The 27,573-nt window shown below is 37.7% G+C and overlaps 1 long non-coding RNA gene across 1 annotated transcript; it reads right to left on the reverse strand.

Moving 5' to 3' along the window:
- Positions 1–209: 209 nt before the first annotated feature.
- On the reverse strand, positions 210–27,067 carry LOC147824133 (uncharacterized). Its single transcript, XR_015442713.1, has 3 exons — positions 23,502–27,067; positions 3,379–3,445; positions 210–396 (listed from the first exon to the last, which is right to left on the reverse strand). It is a non-coding gene; the product is annotated as an uncharacterized LOC147824133 (long non-coding RNA).
- Positions 27,068–27,573: the final 506 nt, after the last annotated feature.

Here is a 27,573-nt window from a genome sequence, read left to right on the forward strand (position 1 = left end):
ATTCAAATGTTTCTAGTACAAAGAAATGATAAATGTGTAAGGTGATAAAAGTGCTAATTTCCTCAATTTGATCATTACAGTGTATATATGTATTATCACACTATACTTCATAAATATGTATAATTATTATGTGTCAATCAAAAAAGAATTTGAAAACTTTTAAATGCCAATATTCATCTACTTTTGATGAAAAACTTGATTAAGACTGAAGGAATTTAGTGATTTGGCAATGAAGCATATTTTCTTTTATAAACAGGAATTTGAAAGGCAAATTTAGAACTCTAAGAAAAGTTTTAGAAACTTACAAAAATGTTTTGGACCAGATAGAAAGCATTGCCCTTCAAGGGCCACAGGTTTGGTAAGGCAGAAGTACATTTCGTTCTCCACTGTTCACTCCTGTTGGTGCAATGTTAAATTATATTACATGTTTATATAAGGATGTATATATCATAATTATAATGACTTAAATTCTGTTTTTATTTCTAACTTTACAATCATTTAAATGAAGCATATAAGGTTACATTTTGTAATTATACTTAACATCATATACCATATCATAAACCATGTATCATATATCATATATCATAAACCATATAATGAAATAGTGACAAAAGTTAGATGGCAGAAATTAGAAGTGATACAGAGATTAGAAAAGGAATTGGAGGTTACTCTGAAGAAGAAAATGACATCATCTTACGTAGGATTTATGTATCTGTTATCTATTACTGCATAAGAAATACCTCCTTGCAAACTTTAGTGGCTTAAAAGACCAGTAAATATATCTATCTCATAAAATGTCAGCCAAAAAGACTTGGCGAGCAAATCAGCGGAGTGGTTCTGACTCGTTTTTCATGAGGCTGCTGTGTAGAAATCAGCTTCAATTCTGAGGAATCTATCTACAGATTTGAGAAGGACAGAGACAGCCTTCTAGGAGGGCTCACTCACATGGCTGGGAAATTACTCATTAACTGGCAGGTAGCTTCGGTTCTGTGCCATATGGACCTTTCCTAAGGGCTGCTCAAGTGTTCTCACGACAGGGCAGCTAGCTTCCCCCAAGAGAGGACAAAGCTGTAATGTTTAACATCGTTTTATAACTTCACTTTAGAAGTCAGGCATCTGCAATGTCTGCAGTGTCCTTCTGGTTACACAGAGTGAGAGGGTCCCTAAACATGAGGCCATGAGGATCAGTGGGAGCAAGAGAAGCCTCACCCCACATGGTATTATTGATACTTTTAGGGCCAGGGATATAGCTGAGGGGCACCATGCTTGCCTCGCAAGCCCAAGGTCCTGAGATTGATCCCTGGTGCCGAAACCAAATTTTTTTTAATAGATACTTTTTATTACAGATGATGGAATAAAAAATAGATTTTTAAATGTATGATTTAAAGTTCAAAAAGTGGCCAGGGGGCTGGAGATTTAGCTCAGTGGTTTCACCACCTGCTGCACAAGCGCAAGGACCCGAGTTCGATCCCTGGTACCAAAAAAAAAAAAAGTGGCCAGGCATGGTGGCACATTCCTGTAATTCCAGCACTCGAGAGGCTGAGGCAAGAGAATCACCACAAGTTCAAAGCCAGCCTGAACTAGAGAGCAAAATCCTATCTCAAGAAACCAAAAATTTAAGAAGCCCAATTTCCCATCAACTGGAAACTTGATAAAGAAAGTGGTTTTTTTAATAAAATGGAGTACTACTCAGCCATAAAGAATGAGAAACTAGAGACATTTATAGCTAAATGGATGCACATTGAGGCCATACTCTTAAGTGAAATAAATAGGACACACATGTATAAGTACCAAATAGTTTCTCTGGTGTGAGAAACTAAAAGTGTAAATAAGGATCAAAATGTATAATAGATAATGTGAAATAGGAAGAAAAGGTCCAAAGAGGAAGGGAAGGGTATGGTAAAGGAAAGAAGAAAGGAATAAATATGAGAAAAGGAAAAAAAGGAAACAAAGTCTTTGTAAATAGGGAGGGGTGGAGGGGTTGAAGGGAGGGCAGATGAATGTGGAAAAAATAAGAACAAATATATAGTATATAAAGGTACAAATTCCCAATAATGAATGTTGGCATATTGTATACCTAAGATGTGGCAATAAAATTAATGAATTTTTAAAAAAAGAATTAACTAGAAAAAAAGAAAAGAAATAAAGTTCTAAAAGTACCCACCTCTGAAAGGACATAATAGTATAAGGAACAAACTCAGAGGTAGGAAAGAAAGGCAGAAGTCATCTTTCAAATAGGAAATTGAATAGAATAGTCTAAAATTGATTCAAGAAACAAATAAGAATATTATTTAGTATGGTGGTAGCCACTTCTAAAATTAAAAATAGAAAAGTTAAGAAGTACAGTCGACCCTTGAGTTACAACCAGCCTGACATGTGAACAACTTGGTTTACAACTAGAATTTTAGTTTTAACTTACAACCAAAGTCTTGAGTTATGATCCAAATGCCAGCCACTTATGCTTCCAGATGGTCGCAGATACAAATTTAACCCTTAATGAATTCTAGAGGGAACATTACAACATCCTTTCCTGTGTGGGGTTAAATGAGAAACTCTGGGCCAATGTCTCTCTAAGGACACTGAGATCTGCATGTATACAGGAGAGAGACTTTGCAGGCTGTGTAGAGGAGCCTGAACCTCAATTGACCAACTTGAGTTACAACCCTCAGGAATGAATTGAGTTCATAAGTTAAGGGTCCACTGTAACAATCTCTAGAGAGTGGTAGTAAGTGATATTTTTACTTTTTATGTAAAACATCTGATGTAAAAAAATCTATGTAACATTTATGTAAAAACATCTGATATTTGTTGCTTTCAAAATTATGTATATATGTTACTTTAATAATAAAACTTTAAGGGCAGGGGATTTAGCTCAGTGGCACCACACCTGCCTGGCAAGTGCAAGGTCCTGAGTTTGATTCCCAGTACTGGAAAAAAAAAACCTTTAGCCTGATGTGGTGGCACATGCCTGAAATCCCAGCACTCTGGAGGCTGAGCCAAGAGGATTGCTGCAAGTTTGAGACCAGCCTGGGCTGCATAGTAAGTTCAAGGCCAGCCTGAACTACATAATGAGAAGACCAAAAATAATAATAATTAACTTTAAAGGTATAACTTTATATTCAGAAAATAAGTATATATTCCTATATTACAGATACTGATATTAACCCAAGAATAACATATTGAAGTCTAAAATTACTGTTAATATAGTTCCACTGCCCCATAGCTAAATAGTCACCTGGTACCACTCACATATGTTGAACACAGTTATAATGGTTTAAAACAAGCCACTGTTCAAAGTAAACTTGACTAGGCATTCGTGTGTTCTGTTATAGTATAACTCTTACAAGGATCTGTTTCAGAAGTTAAGAATTTGCTTACCGGGCCGGGGATTTAGCTCAGTGGTGCTGGTGGCTTCCTGGCAAGCACAAGGTCCTGAGTTCAATCCCTGGTACAAAAAAAAAAGAATTTGCTTACCATCCTCAAATTCATGCTATCTTTAAGAATTGTTCTTTCTCTTGATTTGGAACCAGAAGAGACCTAGAATAGCAAAGGCAATTCTGAGCAACACACGCAAAGCAGGGAGTATCACAATCCCTGACATTAAATTATACTATAAAGCTACCTTGATAAAAACAGAATGGAACTGGCAAAAGAACAGACCCAAGGATAGATGGAAGAGACTACATGATGGAGAAACAACTCCAGACATACTTAGACACCTTATCTTTGACAAAGAAGCCAAATACATTCACTGGAAGAAAGATAGCCTCTTAAATAAATGGTGCTGGAAAAACTGACTTTCTACATGCCAAAGATTGAAATTACACCCATATCTTTTACCATGCACTAACCTAAAATCAAAATGGATCAAAGATCAAAATATTAAAACAGAAACACTAAATCTGGAAGAGAGAATAGGTAGAACACTTTAGGTCATGGGAGTAGACAAATACTATGGGAACAAAACCCAGACTGCATGGGAAATACTACAGAGAATCAACAACTGGGACCTCATGTTGTTAAAAAGCATTTGTACAACAAGAGAAACCACCAACAGAGTGAAGAGACAACTCACAGAGTGAAAAAAATTTTGCCAGCTATTCAGATAAAGGACTAGAATATGGAAAGAACTCAAAAGAATCAAACTCCCTAAATTTAAAGACCCAATACAAAAATGTGCAACTGAAATGAAAAGACACTTCTCAGATGAAGAATTAGAAATGGCAAATAAATATATGATAAAATGTTCAACATCACTGGTCATTCCTGAAATGCAAATCAAACCAAAGCTGAGATTCCATCCTACTCCTAATAGAATGGCTGCTGTCAAGAAATCGACCAACAACAAATGCTGGAGGGGCTATGCAGAAAAAGGAGCCCTTCTCCACTGTTGGTGGGAGTGTAGATTGATGCAATCACTGTGGAAATCAGTGTGGCGATTTCTCAAAAAACTAAAAATAGGGCCAGGGATTTAGCTCAGTGGTTCCAGCGCCTGCCTCTCAAGTGCAAGGTCCCAAGTTTGATCCCCAGCGCCCCCCCCAAAAAAATTAAACTGAAAATAGAGGTTCCATTTGACCTAGCTATACCTCTTCTTGGTATCTTCTTGAAAGAATTAAAAGCATCATACCATAGCGATATATGCACACCCATGTTTATAGCAGCACAGTTTATAATAGCTAAATCTTGGAAATAGCCCAAATGCCCATCAACTGACAAGTAGATAAAGAAGATGTGGCTTTTTTTATACAATGGAGTACTACTCAGCCACAAAGAAGGATGAGCTTCAGATATTTATAGCTAAATGGTTGGACCTTGAGACCATGCTCTTAAGTGAAATAAATCGGACACACATGCTTAAAAACCACATTGTTTCTCTGGTGTGAGAAACTGAAAATGGAAATAACGACTGAAATGTATAATGGATGTTGGGAATGGAAAGGAAGTGTTCAAATGGGAAGGGGAACAAGGGAGGAGGGAGAGAGAAAGGAAGGGACAAGAAAAAAGTAAAATAGAAGGAAAAAATGGAAACAAAGCTTTTGTACATAGAGAATGGAGGAAGGGGCTTGAGGGGAGAAGAATGAGATAAAATTTAATTTAAAAAAGAATTGAGCCGCCCCTTGAGTCTGGGTTGAGCAGGGCCTTCCAGGGTCCTTTCGGGCCAGAGGGTCCTGAAGCACCCACATGTGCTTTAGATTTTTTTCTGGAATCCCTGAAGGCACCCTGAAAATTGAATGTGTTGTGGAACAGACCTATGGCCAGTGGTAGCAGCGTCTTCTCAAAACGATGTTTCAAGGAGCTCTGGGGAAGACCTTTCGGCGTGTTGGCTACACTTTTCAGTATGGCTGCATAGTGCATTGTGCTTTTGAGTATGTCGGTGGGGTTGTGATGTGTTCCAGACTATCAATGGAGCCTACCATTCAAAATTCAGATATTGTCTTTGCAGAAAATCTCAGCTGACATTTTCATGGTATCCAAAGCACAGAACACTGAAATTTCAGGGGGATTTCTGTTCAGAGCAAGGTTCTCTTGCTGGATGCCTATTTGTAAAGACAGAAGAGCCTTCCATTTAGGCAGCTATCAAAGTCAGTGTACATGCTGTCTAAAGCACCTGGCTCTTTCCCATCAGCTGCACAGAACACTTATCCACGAGACAGTCGGTCCTCTGTTTCTTCTTCCAACAAACAGCTAAGGAGCACCTCATGGATAAGACTCATGGAGAAGAAGATGAGAGATACTGCCGTTCCTTTTCTAAAGCATACCTCTAGTAGGATAAGGATGTTTACAACTGCAAATGAGAAAGGAAGTTTTAGCTAACAGTTCTATTAGGTTTCTTTGAAGTCCCTTTTTGAAAAAGTTGAGAGTCCAAGAGATACATATTGATCTAATTTATGGATATACCTGGTTACAGTACCAGAGACAGTCTGCATTCATACTGCTTCCTGTAAGAACAGCTTGACTGAATTACAGTTCATGTTGCACAAATTCTAAGTGCGCAGTTTAAGGGTCATATTGATTATTTGATCAGAATTTAAACTTCCTGAGACATCCATGGAAGAAGTTTCTTTTTCCAGTGCTACCCAAATCAGCTTTGATAGTGTGTTCAAATCTTCCCAAACTTGTTCTCTGAACAGTTCTACTGATATGGTTGGAAAGAGAAGTTTATCCTGTCTTCAAAAATAGGCAGTATTATTTTGCCACCAAATTATAGAATTTAATGATTTGATACCATTCTGCTCCTACCAATAATAATTTCAAGACATGATTGTTGTGAATACTGTTTCTGTGGTTTCTCTAAAGATCATGTCTTTTATTCCCATATATACAATCTTTCTTATGAAATTTTGCCTTATCTCCTGCTGAAACTTATTAATTAATGATTACTATGTAATAATCTTAATTTCTTTTACTTGGTTACCAAAAGCCTTAGCATTCTTTGTAATATTTGTAATATAGCAATAATTAAATTTCTGATTTGATTGTCATCTGCAAAAAAAAAGAATTGTTCTTTTTCATGTTTCACAATGGTCATTAAAATGCAATTAAAAACTTTTAGGGAAATATTATACACTTAAATTTGTGGTGCTCAGGAATATTGACTGTTTTAGAACTCTACGAAGAAAACTTGAAGAAATGAAAAGTAGTTTATTGCAGAAAATCAATGAAAATACAGCATCCTACTGCTATCAAGAAATCAACCAATAACAAATGCTGGTGGGGGTGTGGAGAGAAAGGAACATTTCTCCTTTGTTGGTGGGAGTGCAGACTGGTGCAACCACTATGGAAATCAGTATGGAGATACCTCAAAGAAATAGGACTAGAGGTCCCATTTGACCCAGCTATTCCCCTGCTGGGTATCTTCCCCAAAGAATTAAAAGAATCATACCACAGTGATATATGTGCACCCATGTTTATAGCAGCACAGTTTGTAATAGCTAAAGTTTGGAAAACAGCCCAAGTGCCCATCAACTGGAAACTGGATAAAGAAGATGTGGTTTTTATTATAAAATGGCATACTACTCAGTCATAAAGAACAAGAAACTAGAGACATTTATAGCTAAATGGATGTATATTGAGGCCATACTCTTAAGTGAAATAAATAGGACACACATGTGTAAATACCAAACAGTTTCTCTAGTGTGAAAAACTGAAAGTGTAAATAAGGATTAAAATGAATAATTGATAATTTGAAATAGGAAAATGTCCAAAGGTGTAGTGATGGTGGTAGGGGAAGGGGAAAGGGAAGAAGGAAAAGGAAAAATTATGAGAAAAGAAAAAGAAATGGAAATGAAATCTATGTAAATAGGGAAGGGTGGAGGGGGTGAAGGGCACACAGGTAATGGGGAAAAAATAAGAACTAAGATACATCATGTACAGGTACAAGCACCCAATGATAAATGTAAATGTATTGTATACCTAAAATGTACCAATAAAAGAATTTTTTTTAAATATAGCATCCTAGACATTTACTTATCAAATATGTCTTTAAGAGTCTATCCAAAATTAATCTGCAAGGAGGTAACAGTGTCATAGAAGGTGAGCAGCTAGCTTTGTTGTGCTCCAGAGAGAAGTCAGCCCAACAAGAACACCTTTCCAATGATGAGGGATATCTTCAAACAAAAAGGCAGCTTAGAAGGGCTAATTTGCTGGTTATTAAAACAACTGATTGGCAAAATACAATGAATTGCTACTATTCTTTTTAACTCTAAAGATTTTTGTGAATAAGGTGTTTCATATTGAGTATGTGTTGCCTTCAAAATTTTTGCAGGGAAACTAGACACTTGGAAAATATTTTTGATACAATATCTGACCCCTCATAGACAGCTGCCACATATTGTTAGACAAAACAGGAAAGAACTGAGTTGATCTAGCAAGTCTTTTAGGTTTCTAGGATCTATATGACATCAAGTCTCACATATACTTAACTACCTCAAGAATGGTTGCTTTTTTCCTTTTCAGGCTCTTTATGGGTTATAAATCTGTCGCATTTTCTTGTTTCATGAGAACCATGTATAAGCCACCCTAAACATTAATTAGAAAACAGAATCACCACTGCAATGGGATACAGAGAGTCTAGAATCATAAATGTAACATTTGCCATTGGATTATCTGCTAGGCCGCAGCACGGACAGGATGAGTGTCTGACCTTATAACAACTGATCAAAGTTGCAACTCTCCTCAGTCCAGCACAAAGCACAACTTATACCATGAGATACAACCAGAAACTAAGGTAAAGGCCAGTCTGATACACCCACCAGAGATAGAGCAGCTAATTCTAAACATGAGAAAATTACATAGGCCAAGATCCTCAACTGCAGGCATTGACAGGGCCTAAAGGTGCCACTTGTTATTCCCAACTAAGAGACATTTGTGGCTGACACAAACCAGGGTAGCTGTCGGTGATCACTGAGGATTGAACCTGTGCTGCTGTTTTCACTGTTCTCTGGTGGGAGATCTTGCCTCTCCCGGGTCCTAGAGATGGACACACAGTTGAGGTAATGACAGGTAGCTCTTCGCCCTAGTCACCATCCTGTGCCAGGGTTCGGCAAAGGCGAAATCTGTCTCTCAACTGACATAACTGACATCCTGTTATCTCTCAGATTCAGCTCCAGGTTGTGTTGGGAGGATCTTGGAGTGTCCTGAGCCTTGGTCCCACCTTTTGAGAAGCTCGTGCAGTAGTTTACAGAGGCAGAAATGAAGCCAACATGTGCACAAATTCCACTGGCCTGCAAATCTCTAAATCCAGCCCACCCTGGCCAGGCCCTAAGGTGAGGCCTGCCCTTTCTGCAGTTTGTCTGTGAGAACCAATGCATTCTTTTTGGCTTTTAAGTTGGGTAAAAGAGGCCTAAATTTTATCATATGTGTAACAATGTTATTGAAGATACATATATCTTTGGGGGAATAAATGAAAAATAACCTTTTTTTCAAATTATTGCACCAAGCTGTGCTGTAATGAGGCTCCCTCTCATCTTTAAAAAATATACCTAGATAAAATGCCATCAGAAAATTTTTTTCTGTAAAGGGCTAGATAGTAATTATTTCAAGCTTTGTGAGCCATGTAGAAACTGTTGCTTAATCTTATTTATTTTACAATCCCTTAAAAATGTCAAAGCCATGGGCTGGGGTTGAATCTGGCCTGTGAGTTATGAAAACAGTTCTGATTTAAGTTTCAACCTCCTCCTGAGTGCTCCAGGCTGCCAGGTTGACAGGTCCTCTGACACTGAGCAAATTCTGTGGCTAGTTATATTAGTCAAGGTACCACCAGATTGTCCAGCATAGCCATGAGAATCAGGGTGAGGATAAGGCAAACCAGGTGCCCTAGGCAGAAGATTTAAGGAGTTGCCCATTTGCTGGTGCCAATCCCGCATTTGCATAAACCTAGAGTGAGGGCCACGATGGCACCGTCTCTTGCCTCATCCTTCTCCCAGCCTGGAAAACTATCTAACTGCTTATCTCAAGGGGAAGGGAACTGGCTTGCTTGCTGTTTGCTACAGTGTTTGCCGCTTGCACAGAAATCACTGGGCTCTTGGCCCTGGCTGCTTCTCCTGGAACAGAACCCACTGCATGTGTTCACGTTATCTCAGCCAATGAAATCACCCTCATGGGACTTGGGGGCAAGGGAAACCAACACAAATATGCTGAGGCTCATGCTTTTATTGTGCCATGAGTAATAAAAGCCACTTGTTTCTGACCCAAGAGTCTTACATCTTCTGCCAGCAGAAATGAAATGATACCAAGCTACCTTGGAGTAGGCAAGTAGCAAGTAGAATAAAATTAAGCCCTTTACACTTCTTGACATTCATTTCTGCAGGAAACATCCGCCCATTCCTACTCCTGTACTCATCTCAACTATGGGCTGGATGGCAACTTCAGACTTACAACAAGGTTGTTTTTTGTGATACCTTCTCTTCCTTCTTTAAGGCTCAAGTTGGAGACAGGAGAAATTAGGAAGATAAAATACTATGTAACTGCTTATCTGTCTGTTGGTGGCAGTGATGGTGGTAGGAAGGGTTCTTCCAGCTGATTGGACTTGTTTCCAATGCAAGTGGCCTCCAAATTGCCATGTGTGTATTCTTCTTGAATTAATGCCAGCTTCACTCTGCTGGGGAGACCCTCAGGGAAGAGCTGCCTAGGTTTCTTTGACCCTCACCATGTTAGATGTTCTCAACACTCTTGAGATAGGTTGCCTTCTCACTTGACTTAGGCAATTATACAGTTTCTTCCCCTTTTTAACCTCCAAGTACTTTACAAGGAGTCAAAAGAACTTCTAAATACTTCTTCCATACTATCTCAGCACTGTGGAAGTTCAGAATGGAATAACCATTATCACCCTCCTCTGTCTAGGCACAGCACATCAGGGTTCTGACAAGCTCTGAAGACGCTGGTTATCCTCTCTTCAGAAACCTCTAGACAGAAACAGCTATTTGCTTCTAGCTACATACACTGCTCCAAATCTTATGGGATATATTTCAAGCTCTCTCTAGGACCTGTTTATGGTCTACTAAAGTGATGAGACCAGAAGGATCTGTAAGCACTCTTGGTCTCAGATTGATTATCTTAAAGCCACCCACCCCATGCCCTTTTTGTTTCCCCCTAGGAGGAGAGGAAGTATCCACCCGCTGGTTTCCCCTCCAGACCACCAAGGTCTTACTTCTCCTCCCAGAATTCACCTTACATACCCTTTGGAGTAAAGGAAGTGGTTGGTAAAGTAAATCCAGAATTTGGTGGTGCTGGACCATAGAATATGGAAGAATCTAGAGCCCATTGCTCTCACCTTTGGGCTTGCCAGAAATTCCAGAATCACAAGAACAGCTCCATTGAATATCCTGACATAGGTAATTGGTTAAGACTTGGGTTTTTCACAAGCACACTTGAAATGGTCATAGACAACACTGTATCATTAGATTCCACTCTGAAACAAGAAAATCCATACTATTTTCTAGGTTTAAGTGTATATAATGAAAATACAATAAAAGCTGATGTCAAATCCAAGGGGAAATTTTTTCAAGAGAAATTTAGAAAGCATTCAAACATGCTAACAGAAAAGACAATATCAGAAATTGGAAAAATAAACATTTCCTTATTAGAATCATAAAATCATTTCCTAAGAGTAGAGTACTTAATAGTTATTTCATTGTTCAAATTACTGTCTCACATTATATGCCAAGAAAAATCTATTTTTGTAGTTTTAAGGTTGGCTGTAGAGAGGTCTAGATCTTAATCACTTTCAGAGAAGTGAGTGGTACATGTGCGAGTAGGAAGAACACTTTGGGTCTTTTCCCTGTCTTATGCACAGAGCTACCCTCATCTGTTCACCTGTTGTCTATGGCTGATTTCTTGATACAACTGCAGAGCTAAGTAGTTGTAACAGAGACTACAGCCTGCAGAGCCTTTTGGGGCCTTTTACTGATAACTTTTGCTGATCCGGGCTGCAGAGCATTGGCTTCTAGGCTGTAGCCAACTTTGACAACACAGCCACCTGGACCAGAAAGAGGATTAATGCTGATGGAAAGTAACACTATGAGGCTGCTGACATGACTAGGTCTTATTAATTTCATAATAGTCTTAACTATGTATAAGTCATATGTAGTTATATGTAAACTTTTTAAATGTTTGCACAAAACACTGTTTTATATTCAGGTCACTATTTTAATTCCTTTAACGAAAAGTTTTTTTAATGTTTCTCTACACCTTGGAAGGTAAAGATCTACTGCAATTATCTATGTTGACTAGTAACAAGGGAAAATTGGAAGGCTGTAGCATTTAGTATAGTAGAGTTGCATCTCACAGAGTTGTACACACAAGAAAAAAATCTCATGGAGTCCAAATTATGCTTGGAAATCTAAGTCACCTTTAAGATACAGTATACAACATTTACAGACTATGTTGGAGGCAGATTCTCAATATGGCTAACACAGCCAGTTTTTCTTTCACTGTTCAAACAGATGGCTCATTCTTTGGGTGTGCACCAGATGAAGTAGTTGGATTGCATTTGAGGCCATCTTGTATAAAAAAAAATACTTATCTTTAAACACTAGAATCACACTCTACACAGTGAGAACCTCACACTGCAAGGCACAAAAGAAACTATGACCAGTGAAGATTAATGTCTCCCTTTTAACACTATGGAGAATACGATTGAGAAAAACTGGACAGGAAGAAGTGACGCTACGACATAAATTCTTAATCTCTCTCTCTCTCTCTCTCTCTCTCTCTCTCTCTCTCTCTCCCTCCCTCCCTCCCTTCCTCCCTCCCTCTCTTTCTCTCTCTCTCTCTCTTTCTCTTTCTCTTTCTCTCTCCTCTCTCTTTCAAATTCACCTCTGATGGAACTCCACTATGATAATGGAAATAGAGATAACAAAATAAATCTTAAAATAGTGGCTCATATCCTACCTTGGTACCAAGTTCTGTTATTACTAGAGTCAGATTACAAGTAAAAGATAAGTCCAGGTAAATTTATAAACAAAAAGGAATTTGTAAAAGATATATCATCACTACGGGCACTAGTAGTTATCTCTGTTTATATTAGGGCTTTTCGGCTCTAAATAATTCAAGATGAAAGAGCTAACTAATCATAGTCAACATCACCATCTCTAATCTCTGAAGAGTTATGGCCCTGGCTGTAATTGATTCCATGGCAAAAGAGAAATAGCTGCCTTGGGCTACTTTCCTCTGACAACAACTTCACCAATCATCACTTTAAGGCTCTGTCTTTATTTTATTCAAACACCAAATCCTTCCAAATAATCACAAAGATTGTTTTAAGCCTTATTTATTCTTCTTCACAGTAAGTCCACATAAAACTATGTTTCTAGAAAGATAATACATGGTTAAATTTAAGATTTTTAAGTGAAATTTTACCTGTATTTCAAATAAGATACACTTAATCTGATGGTGATTTCCTTTTCTGTGTAGAAGCTCTTTAATTTGATGTGATCCCGTTTGTTGATTCTTGGTATTATTTCTCGGGTAACTAGGTTTGATTCAGAAAGTCTTTGCCTATTCCTATACAGTATCTTCAGGAGTTTTTCCATTTTATCTCCCAATAGATTAAGTGTTTCTGTTTTAATATTTTTTCCCCATGAAGTTTATTGGTACATTTTCAGTATAAAATACAGTTACATTCATCATTGGGATCTTGTACCTTAACATGAGTATCTTGGTACTTATTTTTTTCCCCTTCCCTTGCCCTCCCTTCACCCCCTCCACCTTTCCCTATTTGCAAAGACCTTGTTTCCATTTTTTTTCCTCTTTTCATATTTTTTCCTTTCCCTTTTTTCCCTTCCCCTACCCCTCCCAATTCCCCTGGTCTTTTAGACCTTTTCTTCCTGTTACACAATATCAGTTATACATTTTTAAAATTACAATATTAAGATCTAGGAGACATTACCACAGACTTTACAGAATTTAAAAGGATATAGACCCAGTACCCGGAAGGAAGTTCCCCACTTCCATCCCAGGCTCCTAGGGCAGAGAAGCTCAGCCAGGCCCAGCACCCAGAAGGAAGCTCCCCACCTCCATCCCAGGCTCCTAGGGGAGAGAAGCTCAGCCAGTCCCAGAACACGGAAGAAAACTCCCCTGCCTCCATCCCAAGCTCCTAGGGCAGAGAAGGTGAGCCGCACGGGCGCCAGAAGCACCACCACCACCACCACCCCAGCGCTTGTGGAAATGAGAAGACACATAAACAAGTCTCAAAACCAGACTTCCAGATCACCTACAGCAACCCCAAAGGGAAACGAGATGGAACAATATGATACTCAACCACCTGGACTCTCTGAACTGGCAACAAAAGAGGATCTGGGAAAAATGAAATCAGAAATAATTACTCAGATAACAGCAAAGATTTTGCTCATGGTGCAAGACATGATTAACAAAACTAGAGAGGACACAGATAAAAAAATGGAGGATCTGAGGAACATGATGGAATCCCAGCATAGGAAACAAATGGAATCCATAAAACAGATGCAAACAGATTTCCAAGAGATTAAAAACTCCATCATAAGTCTGTACAGCAGAATGAACCAATGTGAGGACAGAATTTCACATATAGAAGACAAGATTGCAATTAGTGAGGAGGAAAAGAAAAATTGCTTTAAAATTGTAAGGGAACACAAGAAATCAAACCAGCAGCTGCTAGACGATGCAAAGAAGAAGACCATAAGATTGATTGGAGTCAATGAAGAGACAGGAGAGAGTGCAGATGACATAAAAAAACTCTTTGCAGAAGTGATGGCAGAAAACTTCCCAAGCAGGGAGAAAGAACTTGATATACAGATAAGTGAGGCATATAGGACTCCAACTAGCCTTGATCAAAAAAAATCTACACATAGGCATATAATTGTTAAGATTTCAGAAACACAACAGAAGAACAAAGTTCTACAAGCAGTCAGAGAAAAACAAATCACATTAAAGGAAAGCCCATAAGAATCACAGCAGACTTCTCAATGCAAACCCTCAAGGCAAGAAGAGCTTGGAGTGATGTATTTCAAGCCCTAAAGGAAAACAGCCTTCAACCCAGATTGATGTACCCTGTGAAACTATCTTTCAAAATTGATGGAGAAATAAGATACTTTCATGACAAAGAGCACCTCAGAAACTTCATGAATACCAAACCGGCACTCCAAAGAATTTTACACAGTGTCCTAGGAACAGACATTGAGGATCACAACTCCGGAAAGCAAAGCAGAATGAACCCATCTGGCATGACAAGAAACTAAATGGAAAGGGGGAGAACCCAACAAAAAGAAAAGGTCATGGCAATGACAAGTCAATATGTTTCAGTTATAACCATCAATGTTAATGGTCTCAATTCACCAATCAAAAGAAACAGACTGGCAGAATGGGTCAAGAAGCAAAATCCAACAATATGCTGCATACAAGAAACACACTTAATTCAAAAGGAAACTCAAAGATTGAAGGTTAAAGGGTGGAAAACAATAATCCATGTGACAGGAACCCGAAAAAAAGCAGGAGTAGCTATCTTCTTTGAAGATCAAGTAGATTTCAAACCAACACTGATTAAGAGAGACAAAGGACACAACATCCTTGTAAATGGAAAAATCCAAGAGGAAGAGATGACAATCATAAATATCTATGCACCAAACACTAATGCGCCCAACTATATAAAACAAATACTAATGGACATGAAAAGTCATATATTCACTAATACAATTGTGGGGGACCTCAACACCCCACTGTCACAAACAGATAGATCAACTAGATAAAAAATAAGTAATGAAATACTAGAACTCAATCGAACCCTTGAACAAATGAACTTAACAGATGCTTACAGAGTCTTCCACCCCACAAAATCAGAATACACATTCTTCTCAGCTGCACATGGGTCATTCTCCAAAATAGAACACATAATCACACATAGACCATGTTTAAGTAAGTGCAAAGGAATTGAAGTTATCCCCTGTATATTATCAGACGATAGTGCGATGAAATTGGAGATCCATAGCAAAAGAAACTGTAAAAATTTCATAAACACATGGAAATTGAACAAAACACTTCTGAATAACCAATGGGTCACAGAGGAAATTAAAGAAGAAATCAGACAGTTCCTTCAATTCAATGACAATGACGATATAACATATTGGAATCTATGGGACACAATGAAAGCAGTCTTACTAGGGAAATTCATAGCAGTGAATATGCACATTAGGAAAACAGAACGAGCCCAATTAAACAACCTGATGCTGAACCTCAAGCTTCTAGAAAAAGAAGAACAGGACAACCCCAGAGCTCATACAAGGCAGGAAATCATAAAGATCAGAGGAGAAATCAATGCAATGAAGACTAAGAGAACAATACAAAAAATCAATGAAGCCAAGAGTTGGTTCTTTGAAAGAATCAACAAAATTGACAAACCCTTAGCCAACCTTGTCAGAAAAAGGAAAGAAAAGGCCCAAATCCTTGCAATTAGGAATGAAAATGGTGAAATTACAACAGCCCAGCAGAAATCCAGAGGATCATCAATACATACTTCCAGAACCTATATGCCAATAAGATGGAAAACACAGACTAAATGGACAGATTCCTAGATACATATGAATTACCAAAGTTGAATGAAGAAGACCTAAAAATTCTAAGCAACCCAATATCAACCAATGAAATTGAAAATGTAATTAAAAACTTATCAACTAAGAAAAGCCCGGGCCCTGATGGCTTCACTGCTGAATTCTACAAGACATTTAGAGAGAAACTACTGCCACTACTGTTTAAATTCTTCGATGAAATTGAAAGGGAAACAATACTCCCAAACTCATTCCTGGAAGCAACCATCACCTTGATCCGCAAAGCAGAGAAAGACCCAACTGAAAAGGAGAACTATAGGCCAATCTCACTAATGAACATAGATGCAAAAATCCTTAATAAGATACTGGAAAATAGATTGCAGAAGATCATCAAGAAGATCATACACCCTGATCAAGTGGGATTCATCCCAGGGATGCAGGGATGGTTCAACATATGAAAATCAATCAATGTAATACACTATATCAATAGAGCTAAGGACAAAAACCATATGATCATCTCCTTAGATGCAGAAAAAGCATTTGACAAAACCCAACATGCATTTATGATAAAAACCCTACAAAAAATTGGAATAGATGGTCTCTACCTCAATCTGATAAAAGCCATCTATGAAAAAGCAACAGACAATATCATACTAAATGGTCAAAAACTGAAATCCTTCACACTAAAATCAGGAACAAGACAAGGATGTCCACTATCACCACTCTTGTTCAATATAGTTTTGGAAACATTAGCCATGACAATTAGACAAGAAAAAGAAATAAAAGGAATAAAGATAGGAAATGATGAAGTCAAATTGTCATTATTTGCAGATGACATGATACTCTATATGGAAGATCTCAAGAACTCCACCAAAAGTCTTCTAGACTTAATAACCAAATGCAGTCAAGTAGCTGGTTACAAGGTCAACATACAAAAGTCAATAGCTTTCCTCTACACCAATGACACACTCACTGAGAGAGAAATAGGGCAAACAATTCTTTTCACAATAGCATCCAAAAAACTGAAATACCTAGGAATCAACCTAACGAAAGAAATCAAAGACCTCTTCTCTGAAAACTATAGCACTCTGAAAAGAGAGATTGAAGATGATATCAGAAAATGGACAGACATCCCCTGCTCCTGGGTAGGAAGGATTAATAGAGTGAAAATGGCCATACTTCCAAAACTGCTATATAGATTTAATGCAATTCCAATTGAGATCCCAGCAGCATACTTCATGGACCTTGAGAAAACAATCCAAAAATTCATTTGGAACAAGAAGAGACCCAGAATAGCAAAAGCAATTCTAGGTAACAGAGACATGGCAGGTGGTATCACAATCCCCATCCTGCAACTATACTACAATGTCAGGAGCAATGCTACATAATTTTAGGGAAAAATCATTTGGTTAGCCTAGTTCTCCTGCCTACAGCCCAGCTATGGAATTCCGAGACATAATTGCATTTTGGCCTCGGGTCACAACTGAGCCCTCAAGGATCCAGTGATGCTGTCTGTGGTTCTCCAGGACAAGAAACATCCTGGGAGCTGAAAACATCATGGGAGGAGCAAACATCTACTCAGTTCCTCCTTGTTCTTGGATTGTTACATCATATTTACGCAGGTTGTACTGAACTCTCTGCATGTCATTTGTTATACTTTGTTTCTCCCGATGTACTGAATAAAAGGTGCAGCAAGCTGGGGTCTTTCATCTTTGCCACCCAGAGCAGCACTGATCAGACCCAAAGCTCAGCTTCTTAGTCTCATTTTTCTACCTTTCCTGTAATTCGCGTGTACTCCCATGGCTCGCAAGAGACTAGGACTTACTGCAGAGGTTCTGGTAACGTCCCCTTTCCCTGTTCCCTATACTACAAAGCTACTGTGATAAAAACAGCATGGTACTGGCAAAGAAACAGACCTGAGGACCGGTGGAACAGATTAGAAGATGCAGAAACAATGCCAGACACACTCAGCCACCTCATCTTCAATAAAGGAGCCAAACACCCTTGCTGGAGGAAAGATAGCCTCTTTAATAAATGGTGCTGGAAAAATTGGGCTTCAACTTGCCAAAGATTAAAACTAGACCTATATCTCTCGCCATGCACTAAACTAAAATCAAAATAGATTAAAGATCTAAATATTAAAACAGAAATACTAAACCAGGTGGAACAGAGGTTAAGTAGAACTCTTGAAGACATCGGTGTAGGAAAAGATTTTATGAACAAAACCTCAGTTGCCTGTGAACTAGCACAAACAATCAACAAGTGGGATCTCTTCTTATTAAAAAGCTTCTGCACAGCAAGAGAAACCACCAGCAGTGTGAAGAGACAACCCACAATGTGGGAAAAAATCTTCACCTGCTTTTCCTCAGACAAAGGTCTACTATCTCGAATCTATAAAGAACTTAAAAAGATCAGACCTCCCAAATTTAAAGACCCAATCCCAAAATGGGCATCTGAAATGAACAGACATTTCTCAGACAAGGAAGTAGAAATAGCAAATAAATACATGAAAAAATATTCAACATCACTGGTCATTCGAGAGATGCAAATGAAAACAATGCTGAGATTCCACCTCACTCCAGAAAGAATGGCTGCTATCATGAAATCAACCAATAACAAATGCTGGCGGGGCTGTGGCAAAAGAGGAACCCTGCTCCACTGCTGGACGGAGTGTAGACTGATCCAACCACTGTGGAAATCAGTATGGAGATACCTTAAAGAACTAGGACTGGAAGTCCCATTTGATCCCGCTATTCCCCTGCTGGGGATCTTCCCCAAAGAATTAAAAGAATCATACCACAGTGATATATGTGCACCCATGTTCATATCAGTGCAGTTTGTGATAGCTAAAACTTGGAAACAGCCCAAATGCCCATCAACTGGAGACTGGATAAAGAAAATGTGGGGCTTTTTTATAAAATGGAGTATACTCAGCCATAAAAAATGAGAAATTAGACATTTATAGCCAAGTGGATGCACATTGAGGTGATACTCTTAAGTGAAATAAATAGGACACACATGTATAAATACCAAGTAGTTTCCCTGGTGTGAGAAACTGAAAGTGTAAATCGGGACTAAAATGTATAATAGGTAATGTGAAATAGGAAGAAAAGGGGCAAAGGGGAAGGAAGTGGGAGGGCTAGGGGAAAGGATAGAAGGGAATGGGATTAATATGAGAAAATGGAAAAATAGGAACAAAATCTTTGTAAATGGGGAGGAATGGAGGGGTTGAAGGGAGGGCTGGACAAGGGTGAAAAATAAGAACCAAGAGAGACTATGTAAAGGTGCAAATTTCCAATGATGAATGTCAATATATTGTGTACCTAAAATGTACCAATGATTAGAATGAATAATCGATAATTTAAAATAGGAAGAAAAGGTCCAAAGGGGTAGGGGTAGTGGGAGGGGCAGGGGAAAGGAAAGAAGGAAAAGGACAAATGAAGAGAAATGGCAAAAATGGAAATAAAGTCTTTGTAAATAGGGAAGGGTGGAGGGCGTGAAGGGAGGGCTAGGAATGGGGAAAAAATAAGAACCAAGATGCATGATGTAAAGGTACAATTCCCAATGAGAAATGTAATTGTGTTGTATACCTACAAGGTACGAATTAAACAATTTAATAAAAAAATAATAATTGGGTTCATTTACATTACAGTATAGCCTGAGCCATAATTCTAAACTCAGGAATGCTACTTCTCCTCTGTTTCTCTACCATGTCCCTCATAACCAACCCCAATCACCATACTATCTCCCCTTTTAAATCAAAATCAGGATACCTCTATATCTAAATTTTACATATCATGCAACATTTTTCTGTAAAGTGCTTCACGTTTATTAACTATTAATTTTGTAGCACATACGTATTTATTACTAGTTTTAAGTTTACTTTTAGAAAATTGTTAGGCCTATATATATCACAGTGATATTATACTGCAGAGCCCTTGCTCAAGTACAAACCAGAAAGCCTTAAATGAATAAGCCTGCATAGAGGGAACTATTAAAATGCATGTGATTCTGAAATCTAAAAAGTGGCCGTAGAACCAGTACGTTTTCTTTTTCTTCTTGTTTAAAAAAAAGGTAAAATTTCATAAGTAATTTTAAAATCTTCTCTTGACATTGAAACCATTTCTTTCAGAGTGCACAGACACAGAATCTGTTTTATATATGCTTGTATTGAAAATAAACCAAAATACCCATTATACTTATATATTTGGTTGTTATAACTTGTAATAGATACTTGCATCTACATATGCACATAACATGACTATATTTACTTTAATAGTGAGATGGACTCTGTAGAGTAAATGACACAATAAATGTTCAACTATTTTGAATGGCTGTATCTTTTTTATGATGAGTAATATGTCTTCATTGTTTTGAAAACAATGAAGCATACATACAAGTATATGAATCGTATAAGCATATGAGACTAAGTAGTCAACTGCATTCCTCTACAGCAAGCACTAGTAATTATGTTACACATGAACAAAAACACTTAAAAATGCATTCTATGCATTCCTTAGAAACAGGTGAAGAGAAATGACAGCCATAACTTGCTAAACAGTTATGTAAAATAGCTGCCTCTCTACAGATAACATTTTTGCTTCTAGCTTTTCAGATTAATAGTTTTCATTTGAAGAGTTTATGAACATACAGGAAATACGTGTCACCCACTAACCAACGTTTATAGTCCAACATAATTCTGTTTATATAATAATAGAAACTGTAATTTATAAGATGCCAAATAATGATGCAAGCTTATTACAACTATCAGTGCTACTTCTTTATCCCAAAACATTTAATTGCCAATTCTAAATTTTTCTATCCATTTTGTTAGATATTTGATTATGCAAATTTATTAAGTATCTGCCTTGCAGAGTATTGAAAAATATTAAACTATTTTTTGCCTTTTTAATATCTATGCACTTTGATTATGGTCTAGAATGTGGATTGGAACATCCAACTACGTGAGAGCATATATGTATTTGAGACACTTATTTTTATATCAAGTAATACAATTTGAGGCTAAAATAAAGGAGAATTTCAAGGTTCAGAGACTAAATATAAATCTATAAAGTATGAAATAGCACTGTGCTAGTTGCTAGGAAGACATTTATAATGTGAAGTACATTTATAATGTACTTCCTTGACATTCATAATGTGATATTTATAATGTGAAGTACATCAGACATAAGCACAAGGGCAAAATGAGCATACTAAAAAGCCATACAGGGCTGAGCAATTAATGAAGTAACAAAGACATCTAGCTAACAAACAAAGGTCTTGTATAGAAGTTTTTGTTCTAAATTATGATTCTGTAGTTTCTTAAAGTAACACAAGAAAAGGACCTGGGAACACAAGAAGACAGTAAATGCCCAAGTAATGTAAAATGTTGTTAGGAAGCCAGTAGCAGTGATCCAGGTGTGCAGATGTGCTACAATTGAGATCCAGACAAGAACAGTACACCAAAGATTCATCTCTAGGGCCAGGGATTTAGCTCAGTGACACCACACCTACCTGGCAAGCACAAGGTCCTGAGTTCGATTCCTGGTACAAAAAAAAAGATTCATATCTAACTCAGAAATACACTATTACTGTTTCATCACTATAACTCATTCAGTAAACACTTTGCAAATGGTCAGCATACAAAGAATTAGGGTATGTATTGTGGCAAAGAGCAGGAAAACCTAAGAAACACTCCCTCCTCTTTATAGAGCTCTTGATCTCAATAAGAAATATATTTATGAAAAGTAAAGAATCATAACAGGTCCCAAACAAGTTAAGTCTATAGCAGGTACGAAAAAAATGTTGTTCGAGTTTCAAATGTTTGAGTTCAGAAAATAGGAAAGAAGTCTTTTTAGTGTGTTAGTTTTTAACGTAAGTAAAAACTACCCCCCCATGGGGAAACAAAAAGTAAATTCAGAGGAAAAAAAATATTTAAACATATTTTAAATACATAAAAGCCCACTTTCATTCATAAGAGATGCCATTACAATGATACTATGGTTCAGTGCTTAATCCATTCTATGATTTTGGAAAAGATGGCTGCAGTTGTGTTTGTCACCTGATGTACAGTTTTTAAACAAAAATAAAATTTTACCAAACATTTCTGTTTGTGAACCAAATTGTAGGCAAACAGAAGTGTTTGTGAACCAAGGTACCACTATATTTTTAAATGGTAAAGAGCTACCTTTGGGTAGAGGCTGAGGAGTAACCCAGGAACCCCCACCTCGCTGGTGAGAATAAAAATAGGGATAATCTCTAAGGAGGCAGAAACCATCCAAATTAAAAACATGGCCTTGGAGTCAGCAATTCTACAACAGGAATCCATCCTACAGATATACTTTCATAGCCCTATTTTGTAAAAGCAAAAACTTACCCCAAAAAAGCACCAGTTAAATATATTACAGAATATTAATACATTATAGAATACTGTGAAGCTGTGAATTAAGGAAGCTACTTTATACATGAAGATAGAATAATTTCAAGACAATTTAAATGGGAAAAGGTATATTCCATTTGAATAGAAAAATATTAAAAATCTGTAAGCTTATAAAGTATTTCTGATGGGCACACAAAATTAGTTGACAATGGCTGGTGAGAGGAACCAATGACCAAGGTCCAAAAGTAGTAGTGTGACTTTCCACTGGATACTGTAGAATGCTGCCTCCTGAGAGTGTAGACTTGGTACCCGACTGCCTAGGTTTGAGTCCTGCCCCCCTCCTCCCAATTACTAGCTCTGTGACCTGCCACTAATGAGTCACTTAATCTCTCATTTGTCCCCATCTGTAAAATAATGATTGAATATTACTGGGACAAAATATATGACATTCACAACTTAAGGGGGGAGGTGATTTGGCTTACAGATTTCAGGGAATTCAGTCCATAGTCAGCTGGCTCCCAGGCAAAAACATTATGGTATAAAGGCAAGATGGTAGAATGCATGGCAGCCAGGAAGCAGAGAGAGAAGGGAGGACCCAGGAACAAAAATATACCCTTCCAGGTCATGTCCCCAAGACCTAGTGCCTCTCTGACCAGGTCCCACCTTTGAGCACATGAGCCTTTTGGAAGATACTTTAGAGCTAAGCCATAATATTCCATTTCTGATCCCTAAAGGCTCATGTTCTTCTCATTATGCAAAATGCATTTAGTTTATCTCCAAGAGTTGCAAAGTCTTAACAGTTCCATCACTGCCAGAAAATCCAAGTCCAAAGTCTCCTCTGAAACTCAAGGCAAATTCAGTTGTGAGACCCTGAAGCAATCAAATAAAGTTAAATACTTCCAACATACAATGGCACAGAGTAAACATTCCCATTCCAAACAGCAGGCTAAGAGGAACAAAAAGAAATTGGATCAAAGCAAGACTGAAAACCAGCAGGGCAAATACTATGTCCTGTAGCTCCATGACTAGCACCTGGGGGAAGTTGTGATGTGAGATCCAAAGGGATTGGGCAGCCCTGCCCTGTGGCCTTTACAGTTATAACTCACATGCCCTCTCTCAGGCTGGCTCTCCTTGCTTCCTAGTTTTCTTTGGCAGATATCTCATGTTCCGGGCATCTCCAACTTCTTGGGAGTCTCCATTGCTCTTTTGCCTTCACTCTCATAGCTTTGCACATCGCCCTCTCAGGGACACACTGCCTGGCCTCCCAAGCCTTCTTCTGAAATCTGGCTGGAAGCCTCCATGACCTCACAACTCTTGCATTCTGCATGACTGAAAAACCAGCACCATGTGAATGATACCAAGGTCTACCACCAGCTTGAGCATTAACCTGGCCCCTTGGACCATGGCCTTAGTGGCCTATGAGTGCCTGAATGGCTGAACTCCAGATATATTTCTCTAACTGATCTTGAAAGAGCAATGCACCTTGAGGCTCTTCTCAAAGCAAAGTCTTTCAGTTTTGCAATTTTGAGCCTGTGAAGGGTGGGATCTTGCTGGTTCATTACATGTGCTCAAGGAATGTTTCCTATTGTCCTGATGCAAATTACTCAGCTTCTTTTTAATGCTCATTGTATTAGCAATCAAGCTCTCCCCTTCAATTTTACAGATTCTTTTCTGGCCAGGCTGCAAATTTTTCAAATCATTTAGCTCTTTTTTCTCAATTCCCACTGTACATCTGACTAAAAGAAGCCAACAGTATCCATACCAGAGCCTGAACAGTGGGCTGACATGAAATTTCCTCCACTCGATCAATTTATCCAACCACCTTTAATCTCAGTCTCCTGCGAAGTCTCCGGGTACAGGCAAAATGCAGACAAGTTCTTTGCCAAAATGAAATATACATGACTTGTAGTTGTTTCAATAGTCTTGTTCCCAACTGAAACCTCATACCCTCACCTTTTCTTTTCATATTCGTCTGCATTCTAGTCTTCTGAGTTCCCACCAGAACTGCCCATCAAGTTCTGCTTACACCATTCTAAGCCTTCTTTAGCCAGCATCTCCAAGCTTTCCTAACTCCTCCCACAAACCATTTCCAAAGGCTTCTAAACCACATGGTCAGGGTATAGTCACAGCAATAAATCAATTCCTGGTACCAATTTTCTGTATTACTCACTTTCCCATTGCTAGGCCAAACTACTGAACACTTCCAACTTAAAGGAGGAGAGGTCTATTTTGGCTCATGGTTTTCAGAGGATTCAGTTCATAGTCAGAAGGCTCCAAGGCAGAAACATACTAGAAGGGCATGGTGGAAGATAGCTGCTCACCTCATGGCAGCCAGGAAGCAGAGAGGAGGACCTAGGGACAAAAATACACTCATCCAGGTCATGCTCCCTCTGACCAGGTCCCACTCCTGAGCACTTAAGACTTCTGGGGGACATTTCAGATCTAAGCCATAATAATAAAGAGTACTGACCCCATGTTTGCTAAGAATTAAATTAGTAAATATTTGTAAAGCAATTACAATACAGCCTGGCACACAATTAGCTTTTAAGTGTAATGAGATTGGATCTAATAGAAATAACTCAGACTTTACATTTGGTAGGTACTGCAAAGGAAAGGAGAGTTGTCAAAACAGTAGCGATTTAAAAGCTATTTAAACAAAGGTAACTGAAATGTTAGAACTGATAAATTGTTCAAGAAAGAAAATTTAGGTAACAGTGTACGAGCAAATTTTTTTTAAAAACCGAGTGGATCTATAGTCAGAGCATGATTACAAAGTATAATATATGAGAATCAAGGATGAGAAAATCATGTCAAATAGCTAGTAGCAATAATTCCATTGCACAACAGTAAGCTTTTAGTTTTCAATGCACTCATGAGATCATTGAATTCTAACAATGACCCCAAGAAGTAGAGGCATTATCTCTAATGAAGAAAAGTTCAGAGATTAAATTATTGCCTAGGATCACAGTTAGTATAAAACAAGAAATCAAAACCACTATTTTACATATATAGAACATTCTCCTCTAACAATTCTGTAAGAATCATGATAAAACCCGGCATGATGGGGTATACACCCATAATCCCAGCTACTCAGGAGGCTGGGACAGAAGGATCCCAAGTTGAAGGTCAACTGGGCAACTCTGTGAGATGCTATCTTAAAAATTTTTTATTAAATGGCTGGGGATGTATTCAGTGACAACAATGCTGCCCTAGCATGTTAAGATCCTGATTTCAATCTCTAGTAGTGCACAATTTTTTTCAAAAATCAGGATGAGTTAATCCTAACTTCAATGTAGCAAGTACTCCTTCGCATGTTAAAAAAAAAATACCCTAAACAACAAAATTAATGGAGGCATTTATTAAATAATAAATAAGTACATTCATTTTTACTGATTTCTAAAGAATTCTTTGTTCATTCTTCTCCCCAAAATTTGACCTATTATTGGCCAGGTAGAGTTACAACATTAACATAAAGATTTAAAGACTCTCTCAAAGAACTTAGTAAGGGATAGCCAATATGCAAATTTAAACATGTGATAAATGCTATAATCAGTACATGTCCAGGAACAACCTACCCAATCCTGGGGAGAGGCAGGTGTGGTGTGGGAAAGGAGATGAATGAAAGACACATGGAAACAAGTCAAGTAATACAAGGGTAGAGAACGGGGAAAATGTGCCAGGCACCATGTGTACAAACAGGCTTAAAAGTAATCAGTGGGCTGGGGGTGTAGCTCTAGTGTGAGTGAGTTCCTGGGGTTTGATCCCCAGCACTGATGACAAAACAAAAAGGAACTAAGAATGCTTATATGACAAGAATGACCAGAATGTCATATCCATTCAATTATGTTACCTTTTATTATTTTACAATATATTTCAAAGAAAATGTCATTACAGTTGCCTTAACTGCTCTATAAGACCTGGAATAAACGAATACTTGAAACACACGAACATCAAGCTGAAATACCTACATGTACTGAACCATTACTACCAAAGAGATGTAGTTTATTAAATAAGCAGATGTGCAGCAATGTAAAATAAAATAACTTGTTAAACAGAAAGTAAACTTTGCTTTAATGGCTATAGAAAGGAGGTGGTTTGTTTTCTTTTTTTCAACACATCTGGTTCTGGCAGCAAGTTGGTAGTATGCATTTAAAGCAGTATGTGCCCTGAAAGCTTCTATTTTCTGTTTGTGCGTATTACTTGAATCAGAGACCAGACACATGAAAAACTATTGTTCTTAATACCCTCAATACCTCTCCCTCTCCTTCCAGGAGATCCCAATGTTAGGGAACTCAAGACTTTTCAGTGGTAGTATTTTACAATTACTTTTCTCCAGTAAGACTGGATGATTTTAATTTTCTCTAAAAGAGAAGTGAGGAAAACATAAGAAAACCCTCCAGGGTCCAATTTTTGCTTTACATTCTCCAAGTAGTAAAATAGCAGCTCTACATGGTGATGAAAATGAACTTCAATTTCTATTAGTTTTTAATCATGTTAACATTAAAACACATCTGGATATAGCTGGACTTTCAAAACAAAATCTTAATTGCCAAGTGTTTTAGAGCTTTAATGAAGTATTACATAGATGTAATTAGCTCTTACCTACCCCAAAACACCATATATATGTATATATGTGTATATATATGTTATATATATATTATATATATATATATATATATATATATATATATATATATACATATATATAATATTTTTTTTTTATTTTATCTTCACTGAAGTTCTTTTTTTCTGGCTGGACACGAGAAAGATTAACCAATGCTGGCTTTCTTTATAAGCAGTAATTTGGGTCTTTTTTTTTCCCTCCAGTATAACTGTGGCATTTTTATAGTTCACAAAAGGCAATATAAAGAAATACCTATTAAGTAGGCTTCAGCCAGGCATTCATATTTTAAAGTTAGATGCTACCAGTGTGGCACTATGGCATTATAGGCATTAAATTTTTGTTTTTCTTCTTTCAAATTTGTCAGTTCTTTACTACTATTTTTTTTTTCCTTACCAGGGGATGTTCTCTAATATCAATGTAAGGCCAAGAGACCATTTATAATTACTGACAATATCATGGTGGGCTTAATCTCATGAGCTGACATCAACAGAGAACAGCAAACAATTAGAACCATATTTGGTCATATCCAGATAGAGCCAAAAGCACTTTACTAC

Source organism: Heterocephalus glaber, unplaced genomic scaffold (assembly GCF_053883595.1).
Source record: "Heterocephalus glaber isolate CG9 unplaced genomic scaffold, H.glaber_assembly_v1.0 deba00001553, whole genome shotgun sequence".
NCBI lineage: Eukaryota > Metazoa > Chordata > Mammalia > Rodentia > Bathyergidae > Heterocephalus > Heterocephalus glaber.